This window comes from Hemicordylus capensis, chromosome 1, assembly GCF_027244095.1.
Source record: "Hemicordylus capensis ecotype Gifberg chromosome 1, rHemCap1.1.pri, whole genome shotgun sequence".
Taxonomy (NCBI): Eukaryota; Metazoa; Chordata; class Lepidosauria; order Squamata; family Cordylidae; genus Hemicordylus; species Hemicordylus capensis.
The window spans coordinates 371,156,385-371,178,600 of NC_069657.1; the positions used below are offsets into that span (position 1 = coordinate 371,156,385).

General features: G+C 46.5%; 1 long non-coding RNA gene across 1 annotated transcript in view; it reads left to right on the forward strand.

Moving 5' to 3' along the window:
* The first annotated feature begins 1,076 nt into the window (after positions 1-1,076).
* Positions 1,077-22,216, forward strand: part of LOC128339922 (uncharacterized) — a 36,470-nt gene continuing 15,330 nt past the window's right edge. Inside the window, exon 1 of the long non-coding RNA XR_008313328.1 lies at positions 1,077-1,184. This is a non-coding gene — a long non-coding RNA (uncharacterized LOC128339922). The remainder of the gene's footprint in view (positions 1,185-22,216) is intronic.

Below are 22,216 nucleotides of genomic sequence, written 5' to 3' on the forward strand. Positions count from 1 at the left end.
CATTATTAAAAAGCCAGGCTTAAAAAAAATGCATCTTATGGGCTCTTTTAAAGGCTGGTAAAGATGTTCAACCGTTTTAAACAAAAGTTCTCAAAGCAGCTTCAGGTAGAGGAACATGCAGGACCACACTTTCTTACTAGCTCTTCCTCCCTTCCAGGGAAGCAACATAGATGCAGTGTAGCCAAATGGCAACAGCGTTCTGCCTACCACAATAGGAATGAAGTCCTTCCTGTTTGGCCTAGGTCTTGTTGGCTGGTGCTAAATCTATACTGACCCTTCTGCTTATTGATTGGCTGATAGACATCCTTTGTGGAATCAATCGCAACACTTTGCAGAGTAGTTTAAGTAAATGACAGATCTCTAACCCAATGAACTTGCAATCTCAATTTTGATTGTACGTTGCCATGCTTGTGCAAGCCTGTATACCCTATGCATGTGTGCACTTATTTTGCACATCCTGGGGTAGTTTCCCTGCAGGAACACTTAATCGGTTCTGGGGTAAACTGCTCTGATGCTGGGGGAATCTTTTCCCATCTGCAGCCACAGGATTCTGACCAGGCAGTGGGAGGGGTTGTCCACCAGGTAGAAGCAGCTCCCACTACAAGCCCATTGTCAATACCTGTTTGCATAACTTTGGACCCTTAGTCTGGACAGTTGAACATCAAAGCAGAGATCACAAAAAGACAGAGTCTAGAGATCAGGACTATTTCAGACAAGACCTGTTTTATAAAGCAAAAGGATTATTTTTAAAAGGTGGTAATATTTTAGTTATTGGGTATAATTCAAGAGATGGTTGAAGCAGGGGCGTAACTACCATTAGGCAGGGGGAGGCAGTCGTCTCGGGGCCCCACTGCCTTGAGGGGCCCCCCAGAGACACCTCACATGACTCCCCATTGCCCCCTGCCCAGCCCCAAGACCCTTCAGCCACTTGCCCTGTTTGCCCCCTCTCCTGCTTGTCGTCCTGGTCGGCAATCAAAGCAGCAGGCAAGCTGCTTTTCTCCCTGGCGCCTCTCAGCTGATCGGCGGGTGGGCGGGGCTTCCAGGGAGGCCTCCGTGTAGGCCTCAGTGAAGCCTGAATTCGAGTAGGCTGGCAAGCCCCAGGAAGAAGGCTGGCAGTCAGAGTGGCCACTACAGCTCTCTGCAGCAGACCCTCTTCCCAGGCCAGACAGCTCAGCCTTTGCCAGGTAGAATATGAATTCCTTTTTGTGGTTACACTCCCCCCACCACCTATATAGGGATCTGCTTGCCATAGGGCTTTGATGGGGGGGGGGAGACTGAGAAGTCTCTGAATATTTAATTTAAAACTGATTGGAAAATTTGCTGGCTTAAAAAAAACCCTCTAAAAAGTCCTATAAGTGGCTTGTTTCATGGCAGGAAATTACAAAAACTTCTGGAACAAATTTATGTATTAATTAATTAATTAATTAATTCATAAATACACTTATGTTCAAGTTGTTTTGCAACCCAGGTCTGAGTGAGAACTGAGACATGAGTGAGAACTGTGATGCATGTGTTGTGCTTTTATATTTTTTCCCCTTAGGGTAAATCTGGCCAACATGTGAATGCAGCACCTCCATTCCAGAGGAGATGTGTCTTAAAGGGCTTTAAAAGCCTCTTGTGAAAAACCTCCTGGAATCAAACTTTACTGAATTGGTTCAGAATTCTGAGAAAACAAACATAGGCTCACCCTGCATGGTTGAAAGTCTCCTTTGCTAATCTGCAGCAAGGGGCCCATTTTAATAATTAGTGTTTCTAGTGTCTTCTCATTTGCTCAATTTTGTACATCTGTTTTTTGTATGTTTTGAATGAGGACAGAAATGTGAGAATAAAAGTCCCCTGCTAACTGGGCAAAGAGGCACCTTTTTCTCTTTGTAAACCGCCCTGAGCCATTTTTGGAAGGGCGGTATAGAAATCGAATTATTATTATTATTATTATTATTATTATTATTATTATTATTAAAAAATTTCTCGGCGGGGGGCCCATTTAAGAATCTTGTCTCAGGGCCCACTCCAACCTAGTTACGCCCCTGGGTTGAAGGTTGTCTCAGGAGAGGGAGGTGCAGAGAGAGGAGGGTGAGGTGGGAATGGTTCTGTCTGGGAAGAGATGCAAAGTCATGCAGTTGTGGGGAAATCAAAAATAGAGGAGGGAAGAGGAAAGAAGCGTTATCTGTCTTGATCTGCCAAGGCAAAGAGAAGTAGTCTCAAACAGAGGGTTGAATTTCAAGCAGAGGACTGGAAAATTCCAAGTCCAAGTCCAGGTCAGTGCTTCATGCCGCTGGAGGGGTGTCTGAGGATGCCTGGCAAGCACCTGACTGAAGGGTTTCAAGCAGGCCTTGGGCACAGCAAATGCAAAGTGATGATAGTGCGGATGGGTTACTAGTGCAATGATGGGCATCTGGTCCAGGAGCTTTCAGAGAAACGGAGGCAACGTGTCTGCCACCAGCCCGCTCTCAAGATTCTAGGGGCAAGAATAGTTGTCAAAACCTATTGACTAGGGAGGCTAGTGGTCCAGTCTGGTCGCAGCTTCTCCCAGGAGGATACTCTCTGATAGAGCAGGTGGGTGAGGAGGTGGTCTGGCTGTGGTCTACAAGAACATTGCCTACCTTACCAAGATCCTTGTCAGAGAAATAGCCCATATCGAGTGTTTGCACCTAAGCCTAGGGACCAAGGATCGATTGGGACTACTGCTGGTGTACTGAACACCCAGTCCCTAACTGAGCTGACTGACCTGGTTGACTTAATGCAGTCCCTAACTGACCTGGTTGACTGACCTAACTACTTAATGCAGTCCCTAACTGAGCTGACTGACCTGGTTGCAGGGTTGGCATTGGAGTTGCCCAGACTGTTGGTGTTGGGGGACTTCAAAGTTCACTATGGGACTGGGTTGTCAAGAGCGGCTCAGGAGTTCATAGCAGCCATGATGACTGTAGGCCTATTCCAAGTGGTCTCTGGACCTAAGCATGTTGCTGGTCACAAGCTTGATTTTATCCTTTACTCTGATCGGGTAGTGTTCTGTGGGTGGGAATTCCTGTTATTTTGCTATTGTCATGGTTAGGGTAGGACTTTCAATCCAGCTCTGCAGGGATGAAGGACCCTTTAAGCTGGTCCACCCAAGAAGGTTATTGGATCCAATAGGATTCCAAGAAGTCTTGGAAGGGTTTTGAGTTGGCTCTGCCAGTGATTCTGTCCTAAGTGTCTTCTCCAACCTGCTTCAAAATTAGCCCCGTGGTGTTTGGAATAATTATTGAAGCTGAAGTGGTGATCTAGATGACTGGAGCACAAATGGAGAAAGACTCCACTCGAATCTGACAGGTTCCCAACATTAGGGATGTGCACAAAACCAGTTTGCCCATTTCAGTTCGAATTCGAACCAGGAGGGAGTGGTTCAGTTTTGGTTTTGCTCGAACCTCCCCCTGGTTCGGTTCGAATTTGAACTGTTTCAAACTAGTTCAAACTGGTTAGAACTGGTCTGGACATACAAAAATGGGAAGGGGGGTAGCTGGCACCCAGGGGTACCTGCCACCCAAACCCCAAAGCAATCGGACACTTGTACGATTTTTAAATGAATTTTTGAATTATATATTTATTTGTTTTCTCATAGGGTGTAATGGGACTTGAACCAGCCCATTATTCCCTATAGTGGAGCACCCATGGGTGCCAACAACCATGCAAACCCTGAAGCAATAGGACACCCCTATGATTTTTTATGAATATTTGAAATATTTTCAATTATTTTTCTCAAAAGGTCTAATGGGACCTGAACCAGCGCATATCCCCTATTGTGGAGCACCTAGGGGCACAAAAGTGGGGTGGGTGGTATACACCCAGGGGTGCCTACCACGCAAAAGTTACAAGGCAATCAGACACTCCTTTGATTATTGGTGAATTTTAAAATTATTTTGGAATTCCTCGTAGAGAATATTGAGGAATGCAGCAAATGTATAGCTTCAGGCTGGGGAGAAAGGGGTGTCCTAGAATGGAGTGTGGTGGGTGGTAGTTCCCAAGGTGGGCAAGGAAGCTATCAGAATTATTTGAAAGGAATTGGGCAAATGCTGATTTTTAAGTGATTTTTGAAGTTTACGTGACTTTAAGGTTTTTCTCCATAAAGAAGCACGGAGGTGTCAGCAAATGTATAGCTTCACATCGGGAGCAATGGGGTGGCCTAGAGCAGAGTGTGGTGGGTGGTAGTGCTCAAGTGGGGCAAGGAAGCTATCAGAATTATTTGAAAGGAATTGAGCAAAGGGCTGATTTTTAAGTGATTTTTGAAGTTTATGTGTCTTTAAGGTTAGCAATGAGAGTGGATTCATGGTTTGTCATTGCAAATCTTATATGCTACCATAGAATCTACACTCAGAACACTACGGAAACAACAAAACCCAGTACCCCATGGGTTAGAAACCCATGGGGGGGGTTGGCACCCTCGCTCTGGGCCACCCCAGCACCCCCCAAGTGCAGTTATGGGGCTGCTGAAACCTCCATTCTTCCCTATGGAGAAAAACATTAAAGCCACTTGTGGGGTGCTGGGGTGGCCCAGAGTGAGTGGTGGTTTAGTGCAAACCACCCCCATGGGTTGCTAACCTTGGAGTTTTGTGGGTGGTAGGCACCCCTGTCTGTCTACCACCCACCCCACTTTTGTGCCCCTGGGTCCTCCACAATAGGGGATATGGGCTGGTTTGGGTCCCATTATACCCTATGAGAAAAATAATTGAAAATATTTCAAATATTCATAAAAAATCAAAGGAGTGTCTGATTGCTTCAGGGTTTGGGTGGTTGTTGGCACCCATGAGTGCTCCACAATAGGGAATAATGGGATGGTTCGAGTCCCATTATACCCTATGAGAAAAGAAATAAAAATTATTTTCAAAAATTCATAAAAAATCGTACGAGTGTCTGATTGCTTTGGGGTTTGGGTGGTAGGTAGCCATGGGTGCCAGCTACCACCCCACCCACTTTTGGATGTCTGAACTGGTTCAAACCAGTTTGAATTGAACCACCCCCTGTTTGGTTTGAATTCGAACCTGCAGCTCGAACCTGATGGCTAGTTCGGTTTGAATTCGAACCTTCGAACCACCCTGGTTCAAATTTGAACTGGTTCGGATGCGAACCCGTTCGCACATCCCAATCCAACATAGAGAACATCTGAGGATCCATGCTCTGGCAATACTCTCAGCAAAGACTCAATTCTTTTCTGCCCGCATTACATAAGTATGTTCATGTCCAGCAGAGTTATCTAGGGTTGTGAGAGGGCTAGTATGTGTCGCCTCCCCCTTGAATACAAATTTGGAATCTTCGGTTACCCATTGTGATGCTTTTAGTTATTTTTTCATGGACAAAATCTCTCGTATTTGGGCTGAACTGGATTCTTCAATTAGTCCCCTGCTAATTGAGCAAAAAAGCACCCTTTAAAAGTGGTGATACTCTTCTATTTATCAGAGGGAGAGCAACTGGCCCTATCCAACCCCAGTACAGCATCCCCCTAGTGGCTGTTGCTGGTGTCTGTTGTCTGTTTCTTTGTAGACTGTTAGCCCTTTGGGTTCAGGGATCCATCTTATTACTTTGTTATTGTTTTCTCTGTGGAAACCGTTTTGGCAACTCTTATGTGGTCAGACAAGATCACTTTCAGTTTGTGACTCCTGAGAATGTGGACAAGGTGTTTCAGACTGTGCATCCTATCACTTGCTGTCTTGATCCTTGCCTATCCTGACTTATTTTATAGAACAATCAGATTATCAGAGAGGGTCTGGTAAACATAATAAATGATTCTGAGGGAGGGTAGGATGCCTCCTTGTCTTAAGGAGGCTATCATTTGACCATACTTGAAAAAACCTACAGGATAGGCCTGTCTCTAATCTCCCATGTTTGGGCAAGTTGACTGAGAGGGTGGTGGCCTCTCAGCTCTAGACAGTCCTGGAGGAAACTGATTATCTAGACCCAAGCCTTGGTTTTTTGTTCATGTGCCACCGCAGCGCATAGCGACCAGGAGGCTGAAGCCAGCCTTCCGGCCTCGGGAGTCTCTCCAGAATGCCCCGTGCACTTGTGCAGGGCATCCTGGGATTTCTGGGGCTGAGCAGACTCCGATCCCCACATCCCCCACCAGCTCCATGACGGAGCTGGTAGTCATGTGGGTGGCCGATCCAGCTTCCCAGGGCTGCAGGCATGATAATCTATGGGGAGAGTGGGCTAAGCCCACTCTCTCCACAGAGCCCAGTAAGGCACTTCACACTAATCGTGTGAACTTTGAAGCACCTTGGTGTTTTTTAAGGCGATACCCAAATCTAGCTCTGCCCTCATATCTTAATTGCTGTTGGCAACCAAGGTAGAATTGAACAAGAGGTAGAATTGGGAAGGGGCTGTCACTCACTAGTCACTTTGCAGAAGGTCCCACATTCAACCCCCTGCATCTCCAGGGAGGCCTGGGAAAGGCTTCTCCTGAAACCCTGAAAAGCCATTGCCAGTCAGTAGACTGTACTGAGCTAGATCTTGTAATAGCAAGCATGCATTGTCCTCTTTGCTAAGCAGGGTCTGCCCTGGTTTGCATTTGAAAGGGAGACTACATCTGAGTACTGTAAGATGTTCCTCTCAGGAGATGGGGCCACTCTGGGAAGAGCTTCTGCATGTTTGCATGCAGAAGGTTCCAGGTTCCCTCCCTGGCACCTCCAAGCAGGTGAGGAGCCTGACCGCCAGTGGCGGCCCTGCTGACCCCACCCCCGCATCTGATGTCAGATGTGGGGGGCATGGTCTGGCTCCCAAACAGAGCCCAACTCCCTTCGGGAGCTAAACTAAGGCTGGTGCTGCTTTCGCAGCGCAGCCAGGAGCGGCTCTTCCCTGCCTTTAAGGCAGGGAAGAGCTGCTCCTGGCCACGCCATGAATGCAGCAGCCATTTAACTCCTGAATGGGGGTCGTGCGGCCCCCGCTTTGGAGCTAAACCAGCACCCCTGCGTCTGACATCAGACGCGGGGGGGGCGTGTCAGGGCCACAATGCACGGCCCCTGATTGGGCGCGGCCCGGGTTCTTTGAACCCGTTCGCCCAATAATAGCTCCGCCCTTGCCTCCAAGATAAGGTTGAGAGAGATTCCTACCTGCAACCTTGGAGAAGCCACTGCCAGTCTGTGTAGACAATACTGAGCTTGGTATAAGGCAGTTTCATATGTTCATATGGAATTCTTCCTGTCTTCCTTTCACCCTTCAGTGCAAAGACTTCTGTAAGCAGGCAAAATAGTTAACCCTTTCTTTTAAATAAGCAAAGGGTTTTTGTTTCTTCTGTATGTATGCTTAGTATACAAACCTATTTAATCATTTAGAATAATAGTTGCTCTAAACCAGGCGCAGAGCCAGCCAAGCAGCGGCCTCTGTCCAGCCCTGCTTGGCAGCTCCCTCCAATACCAGTGCGCGTGACATCACACACACAGGGGCGTGGCTTGGGCTCCAGAGCAAACTCCCCCCTCCCATGCCCGGGCTGCCAAGAGCCTGAGTGAACTCTGCGCCAGTTATTTCAGGCAGCGCAGACCTCTCGATAGAATGTTTTTCCCTTCATCTCTCTCTCTGGAGGGAGAGAAAGGGGGGAATGTCCTATCAGGCAGCCAATGCTGCCTGAAATGACGTGCTGAGAGCTCGTTCAGGCTCTCGGCAGCCCAGGCCATGCCCCCTTTGCACATGACAAGGGGGCGTGGCCTGGGCTGCCGAGAGCCCGAACGAGCTCTTAGCTCATAATTTCAGGCAGCATCGGCTGCCTGATAGGATGTTTTCCCCTTCCTCTTCCTCCAGAAAGGGAGAGGAAGGAAAAAACATTCTATCGGGCAGTCGGAGCTGCCTGAAATAATTGGCAAAGTGTTTGCCCAGGGTCTCTGTGGCCCAGGCGTGGGAGGGGAGAGTTCGCTCTGGGCTCCTATGGAGCCCGAGCCATGGGGCTCGGCGGCCTTTTCCCATTGGCAGCCTGGGTTCTTTGAACCCGTTCGCCCAATGGTGGCTCCACCCCTGCTCAAAACACAGCTATGCAAGATAGCAACCAATCTCTTAGCTGTCCATCTCTCTCTAATTTTCTACTTTAAGAGTAAATGTAGATTGTGTGTGTGTGTTGGGGCTATGGTGCTGCAGGAGAGGGGCTTAATCTTCCGCCTCCCAAGTCACTGAGGTGGGGAGGCAAAATTGTGCAAATGGGGTTGTGTGACAAAGTCACCGTTCTGTAGAATGGCCACACTGTCATGCAACTCTGTGCTATTTTTAGACTTGCATAACAGCACTCTTGTGAAATTGTACAAATGTTACATTCTACTGCGTACATCAGTCAGCAAGAAGAAAGTGGGTAGTAGCTCAGATGAATGTGTTGCCCCCACCCACCCTCCCCACCCCACCCTCAGCCTCTCAGTGTCTTAAAAAGGCCCTGGCCATTAGTGTGAAAAACTGGTGAGCAGGCCAGAGATAGAGGTATTCCTGATGAATGGTCTGAAAACAGGGAGGGGATGACAGCCTCCCCCATATACAAAAGGATCCCCAATGATATTTCTGAGCAGATTTCATGTGGGCATATGATTGACTTCCAGGCTTACTGGGCTATGGCCTAGTTAGCGTGACTGAGCTACACACATTTTTTGTTATTCCTACTGAGGGGAAGAATGGGATCCAGGGCTGTGTCAAGGGGCCTTCAGAAAACTGCCCTCTGTGGGCCCTTCCTTCCTGGCTGGGTCTTGGGAAAGTTGCTCTACCACCCTCACATTAAGGCTACAAATGCAGAGGTGGTCTTGGGGTTTAGCAGTGGGCTCTCAGCAGCTGCCATGATGTTAGTGCTGACTAAATCCAAATGTTGGAGTAGGGCACGGCCTGTGGGATGAGCCGGGGCTTTGAAAAATGCATCTATGCTATTCCTGGAGCAGGTTGAAAAGGTGCTTCCTCATCCCTTGCCATAGCGCTTATCATATAATTAAGTCACTGACAAGCCTGGATGTCACTGTCCCTTCTCTACAGGCAAGAGCTTGGTCTTAGAGGAAGAAAAAAGTGTCATTTTATTCATTCAGATGGAGAGTACTTACCAGGCCAAGCTTCAAGGTCAAGTCCTCCCTGGGGCCTCCTCTGTCTGTATGAATTAAATGGCTTCCGCAGGAATATGAAACAGTGTAAATACATCATTGTTAGTGCATGTTCTCAGAGAGGCTTCAGGAGCACCGAACATGCGGCTACTCGTAATGAGGCTTGGTTCCCAGTCATTTCATTGCAATAGCTACTTAGGCTCAATTACAGCCAGGGCTTCTCATTATCCCTTAGTTACCAAGTTATTACCTTGTAGAAGAACTATTATTTATTTTTCACCACCGTGCACAGGACATGCTTGTCATAGATTCCTGGGAGTGCTCATCACCGGGGAAAAAGGCTCACAGCCTGGCAAGGGGACAATGTCCCTGTACATTTTCATGACTTCATCCATCAACATTTTGTATGCTGCAAGGGCTGCTCTGCAAAGGAACTTTGGTACAGATTTACTGTCATTGTTTCTTCTCCCCTTCACAGAGTCATGCCTTCCTGTGTCCCATGTTTATTTTCAGCCCCCTCTGCCTCTCAGTTGTGCAGGCAGAAGTGGGATATGTGGACCAGATTTTTCTCCCTCTTTAACAGCAAAAGTCATGGAGCACAATTCATAAAAGGTTAAGCCCATGTCTGTCCCAGTAAAGTCAGTGAAACTGAAATAAAAGTACCTAATTCTCATTAACTTCAGTGGGGCCTAAGTACACTTAATTGTCTCCAGATTCCTCCTATTGTGTTCATCCTGGAAGGAAATCTCTGCAGGGAGATTTAAAGGTAACGTTGTACCATCGAGTCGGTGTCAACTCTGGACAACCACAGAGCCATGTGGTTTTCTCTGGTAGAATCCGGGGCGCTTTCCAGATTAGACCCTGCAACGGGGTCATGGAGTATCTCTGAAGTATGCTTCAACACTTCCTGTGTTGTGACACCGCAGTCCCTACACTGACAGCAGGGTGCCGTTCAAATTTCCGAAGCTTTGTTTCGGATTTAATCGCTACAAGTTATTGATAAAATGTATGTCCGGCGTAAAAAGGTTGCTGGTTTTTTTGGATGTTCGTTTTCGAGAGTCTCCTCCTCCTGCTGCGTGCTTTGCTATTTACATTTGAATGCAATTTGCCTGAACGGAATCATTTTGTCGCTGTTGAGTGGCTAACTGGAAAGGAGGGGTTTACCTTTGCCATCTCCCATGCAGTATGAGATGATGCCTTTCAGTATCTTCCTGTATTGCTGCCACCCGATATAGGTGTTTCCCATAGTCTGGGAAACATACCAGCGGGGATTCGAACCAGCAACCTCTTGCTCCCTAGGCATGTTACTTCCCCACTGTGCCATTAGGTGGCTCGCAGTGAGGTTTAGCTAAGGGTAAATTCAAATGTGCAGAACTGGGGTATAGTTCTCACATAGGAATGTTACAATTCAGTTTTCACACGAGGAGTCATTTGTTTTGAAAGTGCTCCTCACATGAAAATGGTACGCTTTGTGAAAAAAGATATAATGTCTATTTTTCATATGTGGCACAGTTTTCCTAGGGGTGCACAATTACTTCCCATGTGTAAACCAAGGTGGTACATTACTGTTTGAGGATATAACACTTCAATAAACATGTCCAAATCAGCTGTAACTCAGCTATCCTAGAATATTTTACTAGAGGAATATAATTTTTAATTTACTTTTAGAATGGGCTGCTGTGTGGTCTTTATACCCTGGGCAGGAGTTAGTTCCAGCCTTTACAAGATCTGTGGTCAACATCCTGACTAACAACATGCACGGGGAATCATGTTCATTCATGCAGTGGAGGAGGGTTATTTAGAGGACAAAAAGGAGGGAACTAGATGCCTAGAGTGTTCCTGGGTCCCAGACAGCAGAGCTGGGAAGGACTCCTGTTGGAGATTCCAGTCATAGAGATCCTCATTATCTGCAGTTTCATGGATCACGGTTTCATGTATCTTCAGATGGGTCTTAGAGACCCAGCTTCTTTATCTGTAGCATGAAAAATAGACAATTTTGACTTGTCAGCTGTTCCTGAGTGGCCAGAAATGACTTCTGATGTCATTTCTGGCTGCCATTTTGAAGCACAGAGCCATTTTGTGACTTTTTTTAAAAAAATAGGATTTTGTGGATTTGGGGGACATTCCTGGAGACCTGGAGAACAAGGTACTATGCTTTTCTATCCTTATTTCTGCCCCTCCCTGCTTTTTTACTGATCCCCCCCGAGTAAGGAACTAACCCCCTTGATTCCCATAGGGGTAAGGTTTCTTTATTCACAGTTTCCATATTTGTGCTAACTGACGGGAACAGAACCCACACAAATAACGAAAGCCACCTGTACTGGGCTAGAAGGACCCATGATCTGACTCCATATAAGGCAGCATTAAAAATGGGACATGTGGGATTCTCCCAAGACATTTCACAAGTCTTATTGAATCTCTTTGCTTGGAATTCATCAGCTGTTTTGCCTGAGGATGAATTCTCACTTTCACTTCAGTTTTTGCTTTGGGTGAAATCTGGTGACAAGCAAGGACTCTGTAGAAATCTCCTGAGAAATTTCACTTGTCTTGTCTTGGCTTCCAAGGAAATTTCTTGGATGTCTCACCTGAGGAAGGACTTTCAAATTTGCTTCAAATATTCCTTTAGGTGAAACTTCAGTGACATCTCTAATATTTGAATTTATCCTTTTGTTCTGGGTGATCTTGGTTTTCCTTCCAAGCTATTTCTGAATTATGTTGCCAATAAGAGCAAAGTGTTTGCATATCCCTGGTAAACAAAGTCAGCACGTTGTGTGTGAACTCTGAACCATTACATAGCTAGTTTTACCTTGTGCTAAATCTAGTATCCTGTTAACATACCAAGTCAGTAAATAAATAATGGCCCCAGTTCTGCTGTCCATGTTGCAGATTATGACTGAGTATGGGATGCATCTCATTTTTGGCAAATGATGTTTGCTCCAGTAACTGTTGTTAAGAACAAACATGAATTATGTAAACTCATTTTCCTACAAGGGAAAGAAACTCAAATGAGGATTTGCTTCTTGTCACTACTGTTGTGGTGTTTAAATGCCAGTGTGGCTTGCGGCATTTTTCTTCTTTGCCCTGCTTTGTGGGTGTTTTCAAATGACTATTTGAAGAAGTGTACCAGAGTGAAATTGGTAGCAATTTAATTGGTTATTTCAGTGATTGATGTGAGCAGACTGTGGTCTGGCTCAGCTGTTACCCCAAACTGTGGTTTCAAGCTCAGGAACAGTTTCTTTCCCCATCTCTTGTACAGATTCCTTACTCCCTTAGATGGCTTGTTAGACTGTTGTTACATCTGAATTGGGGCTAACTCCATACTCACAACCCCTATTTTACCTTTCAGGTGAATGGGAAAATAGGGGGGCTATTCTCACAAGCAGCAAAAATCAGGCTAGGAGAGCCTATCCCAATTTTTGCTCCTTGTGTAAACCACCGGGCTCACTGGTGAGCCCGGTGGCTTACAAACGGCTAGCCCACTTTTGTAGCCCTCCCCTAAGCCCAGGTTTGCGGAGCAAGGACTCCACAAACCTGGGCTTCCCGATAGTGAGTAGCTGCGGCACAGCTCTGCGCTGTGGCTATTCACGAGTAGACCGCTGGAGAGGAGGCAAAAGGCCGCCTCCCGGCTCCAGTGGTCTCCGCAGTATGCCCTGCACTCTCATGGAGGGCATACTAGAGCTTCCGTGGGCCGTGCAGCCCCTGAGCTCCCCAGCCCCCACCAGATCCATCACGGAGCCGACAATCATGTGGGTAGCCAATCCGTCCGCCCGGGGCTCCCACTCTGATTGTGAGCGGGGAGAGCGGGCTTAGCCCACTCTCCCCGCTCTGCTGCAGAAACCGGGTCTCACTGATCATGAGACCCAGCTCAGGGACATGTTGGCAGGTATGTACTCTGGTTTGAATTAACCAGGGTTGTGTAAAACCATGGTTTACAAATCCAATTGTGGTTTCAAATCATGGCTTTGGGGCAGTTTGGAGCCCTATTTACACATCATCTTCAACACATGTATAATCTTGTACAGTGCATGTACATACAGATCTGTATGCACATAAAGTTATTCACACATTATTTTGAACACACATACAGCAGTATACTTTCTGCCTGTAGCCTGCATTTCAGAGGGTCTGTACCCAGGTTAACTTTTAAAATGAATGCACATACAGTCATTCACACAAAAAACATGTACATGTGTACAGACATCTGAATGCATGGAGAACATAACTGAAGAGGGCTATAGTCAGTTCTAATAGCTAGTATATGCATGTGGCAGGGTACCCCACCCTTCTGTTGTTTTCTGTAGTCATAGAAGCCCTTCTCACGAATGGTGAGAAGGGCTACCCTCTTTTGTGGGAAGGAAGCCCAAAAGTGCTTAACTCCCTGCAGACAATCAGAGAGCGGTCTCTGGGCAGGTGGATTGCCTGCTCAGATGAGTGGTGGCTCCCCCAGCCACTCACCCAGCAGCTCCAGGGGTCGGGTGTAGGGAAGCACCACCATGTGGCGCCCCACCCTCCCAAGCCCCAATAATGCACTGCATGAGTGCACAGTGCATTATTGGGAGCCCCTCTCCCCAAATCAAAAACATTTGATTTGAATGACAACAAGCCAACCAAGAAGGAAGGAGGTCTCAAAACAATCAGAAGCCAGTGCTAGAAAACCAATCAAGGGGAGAAAGCCTGCCAAAATGGCTGCTTGAATCATGCAAATCAATTTGCATCGAATCCAGACTAATTTGTTGCTAATGTGAATCAGCCCCTTTATTTTAAGGGTGATTTGATTCACGTTAGAATCATGTTGTGAATCGCCTCAATTTGGCGTAAATCAATTTGTGCACAAATAGAATTGCACATCCCTAGATATATTTGCATCATATACAAAATGCTCCAGTCTTCACAAAATGTCACATGTCTACCTGTAATAGATCCCCATAGCTCAGTTTTCAAATGGCCCCTCATATAAATTCTGTCTGTTTGGGTGTTGAAATATCCAGAGTCAAGACAAGGATGGCCAGAAATCAGTAGGAGCGAATAAGCCACTAAACACGTTCAAGTTTTTTAAAGTGGCAAAACATGTGGCCTTTAAATGTGGTATTTACTATCTAAAACCCCAAATAGGAAAACCAAATGGGATTCTGGTAGCACATTCCAGGAAATGGCCAGTGCACATCACATATTAGGTCAGATGCTTGAATACAACGATCACCCCATAACATGATCCTGTGAAAAAAGAAAGTCTGGATGAAAGCAATCAGTAATAAGGGTGATTTGGCAAGGTTTCTTCTACAAATGCTTGTCCATTTATTATTGCACTAAAGTGTGTTTACAAGATGGTTTCTAGAGAACCAGTCTGATTGTGAAAACAATTTCCCGGCTTTTCCCTTTCATGGAAGTATGCCTAACTTCTAATTTACAGCCTGTGAGTCTATATTCTGTGCTGGTTTATATGACTATGATGCTGTGTAACTCTTCAGAAAACAACCTCAGACTGTGCCAGCCTTATACGCATACAGAAATGAGAGCAAAGCTTGACTTTTACAGTATTTCCCATAAGCACTGTGCTGATATAGCCTCCATTCATTATAGTGGGACATGCTTGGGAGTTCTGTGTATAGTAGCATCACTAAAATAAATTTTTAAAAACCCACATAGCATTGGCACTTAAGACATTACTTAAGACCCTGGGTAACTGTTATCCCCATATAAAAAAATAAAACAAGAGTTAAAATCTTCATATTAGATGCATTTTCTATGTTGTTCTGTATATGGAATGAAAACAAGAGCCCAAATATCTATTAACCGCATTTTAGAGCATTATTGAAATTAGACTTAATTAGCTGTGTAATTTGCTGGATATGAACATTTAACGTTTTTGATATAGTATATTCAATTATTTGCAAAACAGAGATGTACCAGTGATTTCCACAGGAAAATAAGTAATACAGCAGCAAAATGCCAATGATTTCTAAGGTGCTTTACTAGAGATAATTAGTTATAGTGAGTGAACTATGTATCCAGGAATGCTCACTGGTATGGGGTGCTGCTAGAATTCTGGCTGCTTTCTCTGGAGGAGCTGATAAAGCTGTGTGAAGTTTCAATGGCTAATTTCATTTGGAACAGAGTTGGCCTGATTCCATCACCAGAACTTTGGATACTGTCTTTATGGTATGAACTGAAGCAACCATGGCCGAATTGGGCTAATTTGCTTTCAAACAATTTGAGGCGATTCTTACAATCGGCCAAAAGTGGGCTATGGGAGCCTAGCCGGCTTTGGGGCGATTGTGTGCTGCAACGGGAGCCGTGCGGCTTCTGGCAGCTAGCAACCCTAAATACCCTTCCCCTTAGCCAAGGTTAATGGAGTGAGTGCTCTGTTAACCTTGTTTTTTTGCCTGTGTGTTGCCGCGGTGCGTGGCGGCACACGAGTAGACTCGGGGGTCTCTCCAGGATGGCCTGCGCACTTGTGCAGGGCATCCTGGAACTTCTGGGGGCTGCACGGCCCTTGATCCCTGCAGCCCCCGCCGGCTCTGTGATGGAGCCAGCAGTCATGTGGGCAGCCGATCCAGCCACACAGGGCTGCCTTCTGATCATCCACAGGGAGAGCGGGCTAAGCCCATTCTCCCCACAAAACCCTGTATGGCTCCTCTGCCTGATTGTGAGATTTGCCTCATAGACTGCTTCAGCCTCTCCCCTGACCCCTGTAGTTACTTACCAGCAGAGGCAGGAGAGGCTATCTCTACTTTCATTCTCTGTATAGTGGGAAAATATAGTGACACTCTCTGGACTTTGAAAAAGCAAGACTTTGAAGAAACAAGATAGAAAAAGTATTGACGCTTTTGAACTTTGGTGCTGGAGAAGACTTTTGAGGATATCATGGACAGCCAGGAAAACAAACAAATGGATCATAGAACAAATCCATCCAGAATTTTCACTCGAGGCACAAATGACCAGGCTCAAACTATCATACTTAGGACACATTATGCAAAAACCCAGCTCCCTTGAGAAGTCCATAATGCTGGGAAAAGTTGAAGGAAAGAGAAGAAGAGGATGACCAGCAGCAAGGTGGATGGACTCGATTATGACAACAATGAATGCACCACTGAGAGACCTAAAAGGCCAAGTTGAAGATAGATCATCCTGGAGAGACTCTATCTATGTGGTCGCTAAGAGTCGACACCGACTTGACTGCACTTAATCAATCAATCAATAGTGGGAAAGCAGTCTCTTCCTTGGCTTTCTTTTTCTTTTTCTAGAATCCTGGGGAAAGTGTGGGTGCTTCTAGGAATTGTAGTCTTTTCCAAGGCTGCAGGAGTACAGTTAAAGCCCCCACTACTCCCCTGCTAGAGTCCTGATCTGTGTTTCTGCCACTGATCTGGTTGCTATTTCTAAAAGAAAAATTAAGCCAATCAGCACTAATGAGAAGTTAATGTTAGTTTGGCCTTCTGATAACTAGAGCTAGCCATTTAAGTGAGACCTCCAGTAAACTGCCAGACCTGTAAGCATTCTTGGACACAGTTCACTCCCTCTTAGGGACTGAATATATAAACATTCACTAGTAAGGTGACCTTGAATACTTCTCTGATTTTTTGTTCACTAAATAAGTCAAATATAATCTTTTCCCTCCAGTGGCACCACACCCTGATTCAAAAGATGCATCTTTCCAAATGTCACCTCCCACTTCATGAACCTGTATTCCTTCTTCTTTTCTTTTGCAGTAGTGGCAATAGGTGCTGCTGCTTCACTTGATGCATTCATTTACACCTACCTCCATCTCCTTCTGCGCTTCACTCAATGCAGACCCCTTGCTCCCTTCCTCACATTCTACTAGGATTCTTATGAAAAGGGAAAGGAAGTGGAAGAGGAAATGTGGAAGGGGAATAGATGACTAGATATGCTCTGCAGAATTCCCTTTTTTCACAAACTGTGAAACAAGTCTACTTTTTCAAGTAAACTTGATTCACAGTTGCTCTTCTGCTTTCTCCCCCTTTTCATAACTAGCCCAAAGGCATGAGAGAGCAGTAGGAGGGTGCATGCTAATGATGTGTTGTCATCACAACAAAGGAAGCTGAAGAGGTGGAAGAAACTCCATCACAGAGCTGCTCTCACTTGGTGAAGAGCAGGGTTGCTGGCAGTTGTCAGCAGTTAGTAGAAGGAGGCTGGTGAAGTGGCAGGGGACATCTTGCCACTCTGCTGGCACCTCAATAATTTGCCACCCCTTGTCACATAGAACAGGGAATGTTGGGTCCCCAGATGTTATTGGACTTCAACTCCCATATCCTCAACCAAAGGCCACTGGGCCTGGGGATTATGGGAGTTGAAGTCCAATAACATCTGGGGACCCAATGTTGAGAATCACTGACATAGAAGAACTGTCCATGTTCACTGGTCACTGAGATTAGTCACGTTGTTTCAGGTATGAACTACAAAGTAAATAAGAAACAGAGCAAATATATTTAAAAATCTAATCTGTAGGAAAGCCACCTCAAGAGTATATGTCTATTTTTTCCCATGGAAGCAGCACTTTTTTCCTTCCTTCCAGCCCAACTGCCTGTGAAACGTGTCTCAAAATCTTTTAAAGTGTATAAAACCATTTATACAATGTATAAAGCCTGAGCCATTTTTGGAAGGGTTAGGGTATAGAAATCTAATAATAATAATAATAATAATAATAATAATAATAAATGCAGTGTAATGATTGTTGACTCAGAGGTGGAGTGGATAGAAAAAGTGATATTTCATGCAGTGCTGGAAGCAAATACCACCATATTGCTGAGCTGGAAGAATTGGACTTGCCATATGGAATGTTGTGAGAATGCCAAGTGCCTGGCACTGATGGAAAATTTTCAGAAGTTGAGCATTTTCAATGTACTTGGGAGTTAACTAATGTTTTCTTACAATATATGCCAGTTCAAGAATCAGTAATGATGTATCACTCTGCTATACTTTTCAGTGAAAGGAGCCATCTTTTATTACTTCTTTAGAATAACTGGGTGCATTTCCTCCTTGATTTCTTCCTCCTCTTTCTCTATTTTTTTTTTTAATTCCCAGAGATTTTTTAGAGCTATGACCAAAACTCAGAGAATCACAAGACTAGATTCATCCACCAATAGATGTATATTTCACAAATGGTAGATATCCTGGAGATGTTTAAAACCAGGTTGTAATATTATGGCAAAAGTAGGGATGTGCATCACAGTCTGCTTCCTGGTTCGCGAACCAGTCTCCTGCAAACCAGGCAAGCTCGAGTGGTTCGATCCTGAACTGGACCACCCTTTGGGAAAGGGGACTGGTCTGAGATCAACCCAAAGTGAACCCGGTTCAAAGTGAACCGGTTCAGTGGTCTGAGCAGCCATGGCGGCCCCAGGCAGGCTTTGGGAGGGCTTTTGTCTTCTTGTTTTCCGCTTGCTGATTGGGGTTTTTTTTGCCACTGCCTTCTGATTGGCTTGTGTTCTTCTTTCTTCTTGGTTGGCTTGTTATCAAGTGTTGTCAGGGCAACTCTGCCCCCATTGTCTGGAGCGCCTGGTAAGGCTCTAGATGAAGACAGCAAAGAAGTGGTCAGAATGGTAAGCCCTGCCACCCCCTCCACAAACCCCCTTAGTTAAGTTAGAGTTCTTTCTTTTAAATAGGGCCTAGTTTGGGGAAAGGGATTTAGGTAGGTAGGTACTAGGACTGTGTAGGGCAGCCGAGTTAGGAGGGTAGCTTAGGGCACAGTAATCCCCTCTCCCTCCTTTCCCTTAGACTTACCCCATTGTTGCTTGCTCCCCCCCAAAAGCCCCCACCCCCAGATAAAGCCTGCTTCTTTATTTGGGGGGAATTTAATTTTTCTAGCTTCTATAGATAGCACTGTGTGTTACATACACAGCATCAATAGACCACCCACCCTGGCCCCATGCCCCTTTTAAAAACACCTGCCTTAAAGGCACTTCCCCCCCCCCAGAGTTTGGGCTTTAATTTAAAAGCCCCTAGATGTCCCCCAGGAGGGTGCACATCAGAGTAGCAGGCAGAGGGAGGGGTAGACATGGGTATGTGTGGAGGGGCTAGTGCCCTCACCACTGGCATCAGCCACAGGCTCTCTGATTTGGAAGGCAAGGGGGGTTCCTGCAGCACAGATGCTGGTGCCGGCGGCTGACAAGAATTAGGGGGGAGGTCCTGCCCTCTTAGGGAATAAGCTCTTCCTTTGGAAGCAGAGGAGGCGGTGATTGTGTTGGCTGCTACTAGCCCAGCCAGATCACTCTCACCATCGTCCCCAATCCCCCTTGACAGTGCAACGACCCCTGCCCCCCCAGACTGAGGATGAACAGGAGGCAGAAGCTGAGCTTCCTTGACCTTTTTAGCCCCAGACCGAGGGTAGTGGTAGTGGTGGGCACCCCCAGGAGCAGTGGTGGGCACATCCCCAGAAGGACCACCAACACCAGGCCAGACCACCGACTCCACTGGCAGCATGGTGTGGGGCTACTTTGAGCTTCGCTATGTGCCCTTACACATTAGGGGTGTGCATTTTGGAATTTTCTTGTTTCGATTTGTATCCGAATCGAAACATCCCCATTTTGTTTTGTACCCAAATTTTCTGAATCCGAATCAGCCCTGTTTTGTTTTGTAGCCAAATTTTCTGAATCCGAATCCGAATCGATTTGGATTTTTAAAAAGGGTTCCAGGGCAAAAAGAGTGGGTGGTGGTGGTACTGTCCAATGGGTGGAAGCTACCACCCAAATTTCAAAGCAATTAGGCAAAGGGCTGATTTTTTTTTTTAAGTTTGCACATCTTTAAGAATTTTCCCATAGGGAATAATGGGGATTCCAGCAAATGTATCGCTTCAAATCAAGGGGAAAGGGATTATCCAGAGCAGAGTGTGGTGGGTGGTAGTGCCCAATGGGGGCAAGGAAACTTCCAGAATTATTTCAAAGGAATTGGGCAAAGGGCTGATCTTTTGTGATTTGTTGAAGTTTACGTGTCTTTAAGATTTCTCCCATAGGGAATAATGGAGGTTTCAGCAGCCCCATAATTCCACTTGGGGGGCACTGGAGTTGCCCAGAGCAAGGAGTTGTGTAGTGCACATAGGGTGCCAACCACCCCCATACCCACAAGTCTGTGGGGTACTGGGTTTTGTTGTTTCTGAGGTGTTCATTGTAGATTCTCTGGTAGCATATGAGATTTTCAGTGAAAAACAAGAATCCACTCTCATATGTTGCCAGAGAATCTACACTCAGAACACCATAGAAACAGCAGAACCCAGCACCCCATGGGTTAGCAACCCTTCTCCTGGCCAATGTGGGGTCAGTAAAGAGTGGGAAGAAGCAAAAGAGCCAATGGGGAACAAGGAGGGAATTGTCAGCAGGTCAGCCCATGATTTAGGTCACTGATCAGAAGGCTGGAAGGGTGGGAAATTCAAAGAGATGTCAAACACAAAATGGAGACTCACTCAGAGATCACCACAAAATTGAGGTCCGAAACAACAAAACGTTTTGTAGCCGAAACAGGGACGTTTTGTTTTGTATACAAAACTTTTGGATCTGGAAAATGGGTGTTTTGTTTTGTCTACAAAACACCCGAAACAGGCTGTTTTGGGTACAAAACGTTTTGTATCCAAAACGTTTCGCACATCCCTACTACACATGCTGTCTGCACCCACTGCAGGGCACAGGTCATCAGGGAAAAGGATGCTAAGCATCTTGGGATATCGGCAGTGCTGAGGCACCTGCAATGGCATCACCCAGGGGCTTCTTGCTCCTGCTGGAAGCACTAGGCCTGGTGTGTGGTGGTGAGGCACCTGCTCCTGCTCTCAAGCAGGGGAGGTTACCAGTGGCTCAGTGGGTGCAGTCGATTGGCAGAAGGTCTGGTCAACCAGAGTTGTCTTATAATCCAGACCATTGGAGAGGTGATCACTGGTGACCAGCCATTCCTGGTAGTGGAGAACACTCTGATTGTTTGTCCCCAACTACAAGATCACCTCATGCACTACCCTCAGCAGGTGGGTGGTGCTCTCCCTGTACCCGGCATGCAGGGAGGTTGTGTTGGGGCTGCTCCATGCAGCAGCACCTGACACTAGTGTGCACTTTGCTATGGATCTGTGGACCTGCCATAATGGGATGCATTCTGCTTTCCTTACCCTGATGGAGCACTGGTGGGACACTTGTTGCTAGAAGCATAGCCAGCTCCTCCCATGCAGCAAAGCCCAGGGGGGGCTATGTTGCATGCAGATTCTATGGACACTGACCACACAGCAGATAAGCTGCTGATGGCCATCAAACGTCAGGTGGAGGAATGGTTGCCCAGGCAGCCAAACCTTCACCAAGGGTACCTGGTCACTGACAAGAGTGTCAACAAGTCGAGGGCTGTCCATCAGCTGCAGTTTGTGTCCATCCTTTGTGAGGCACACATTCTGCACCTGGTCGTGTCTGATGCGCTTGGCCTTAAGGAGGCTAAGGCCAGGTGATGGCAAGGCCTCCCCTCTGAAATCACTGCTGTTGCCACGACTGCTCTTGTGGAGAGGTGCTGCAAGATAGCAGTCCACTTCCACCAGAGTAAAAAGGGTAGGTGGATCCTCAGGAAGAGGTAGTGTGAGCTCCACCTATTGGAACTTATGATCCCTCAGGATGTTCTGACCCAGTGGAACTCCACCTTTCTCCTGCTCCAGTGCCTTAAGGAGCAAGAACCATCCATCCACACCCTGGCAAAGAGGCATGGCTTGGAAGTGTGTGACCTATCCAATACTGGGCACTCATTTCTGAGGTTGTCTTGATAGTCAAGCTTTCCTGGTTGCCATGAACAGCTTGTGTGCTGAGACAGCAACAATGAGCCAGGCACTGCCCGCCATTCTTCTCCTGGAGAAGACAATGGGGACCTCTAGACCATGCTGAACACTGGGGAAGCAAGCACCCTGGCAGATTGGCTGAGGACTGGAGTGGTGGAGTGGCTCAGAATATCATTTGGTCATTTGGCAGAGCATGTTTTGTCCTGCTTATTTGATCCAACAATGAAGGGCAATACCATCACCCCTGACAAGCTGCCCAGGTAGAGGGACCTCCTGGTTCAAGAGCTTAGGCAGGCAAAGGAGAGGAGTCTGGGTCTGAACCAGGAGGAGGGTACTGGAGTGCCTAGTTCTAGTGAGCAGTCCACCCCCAGAAACATCATCACCACTGCTTCCTGGTCCAGCAGTGTGGTGTCCCGGCAGTGCCAATGCAACCAACAACTCCTCCTGGGCG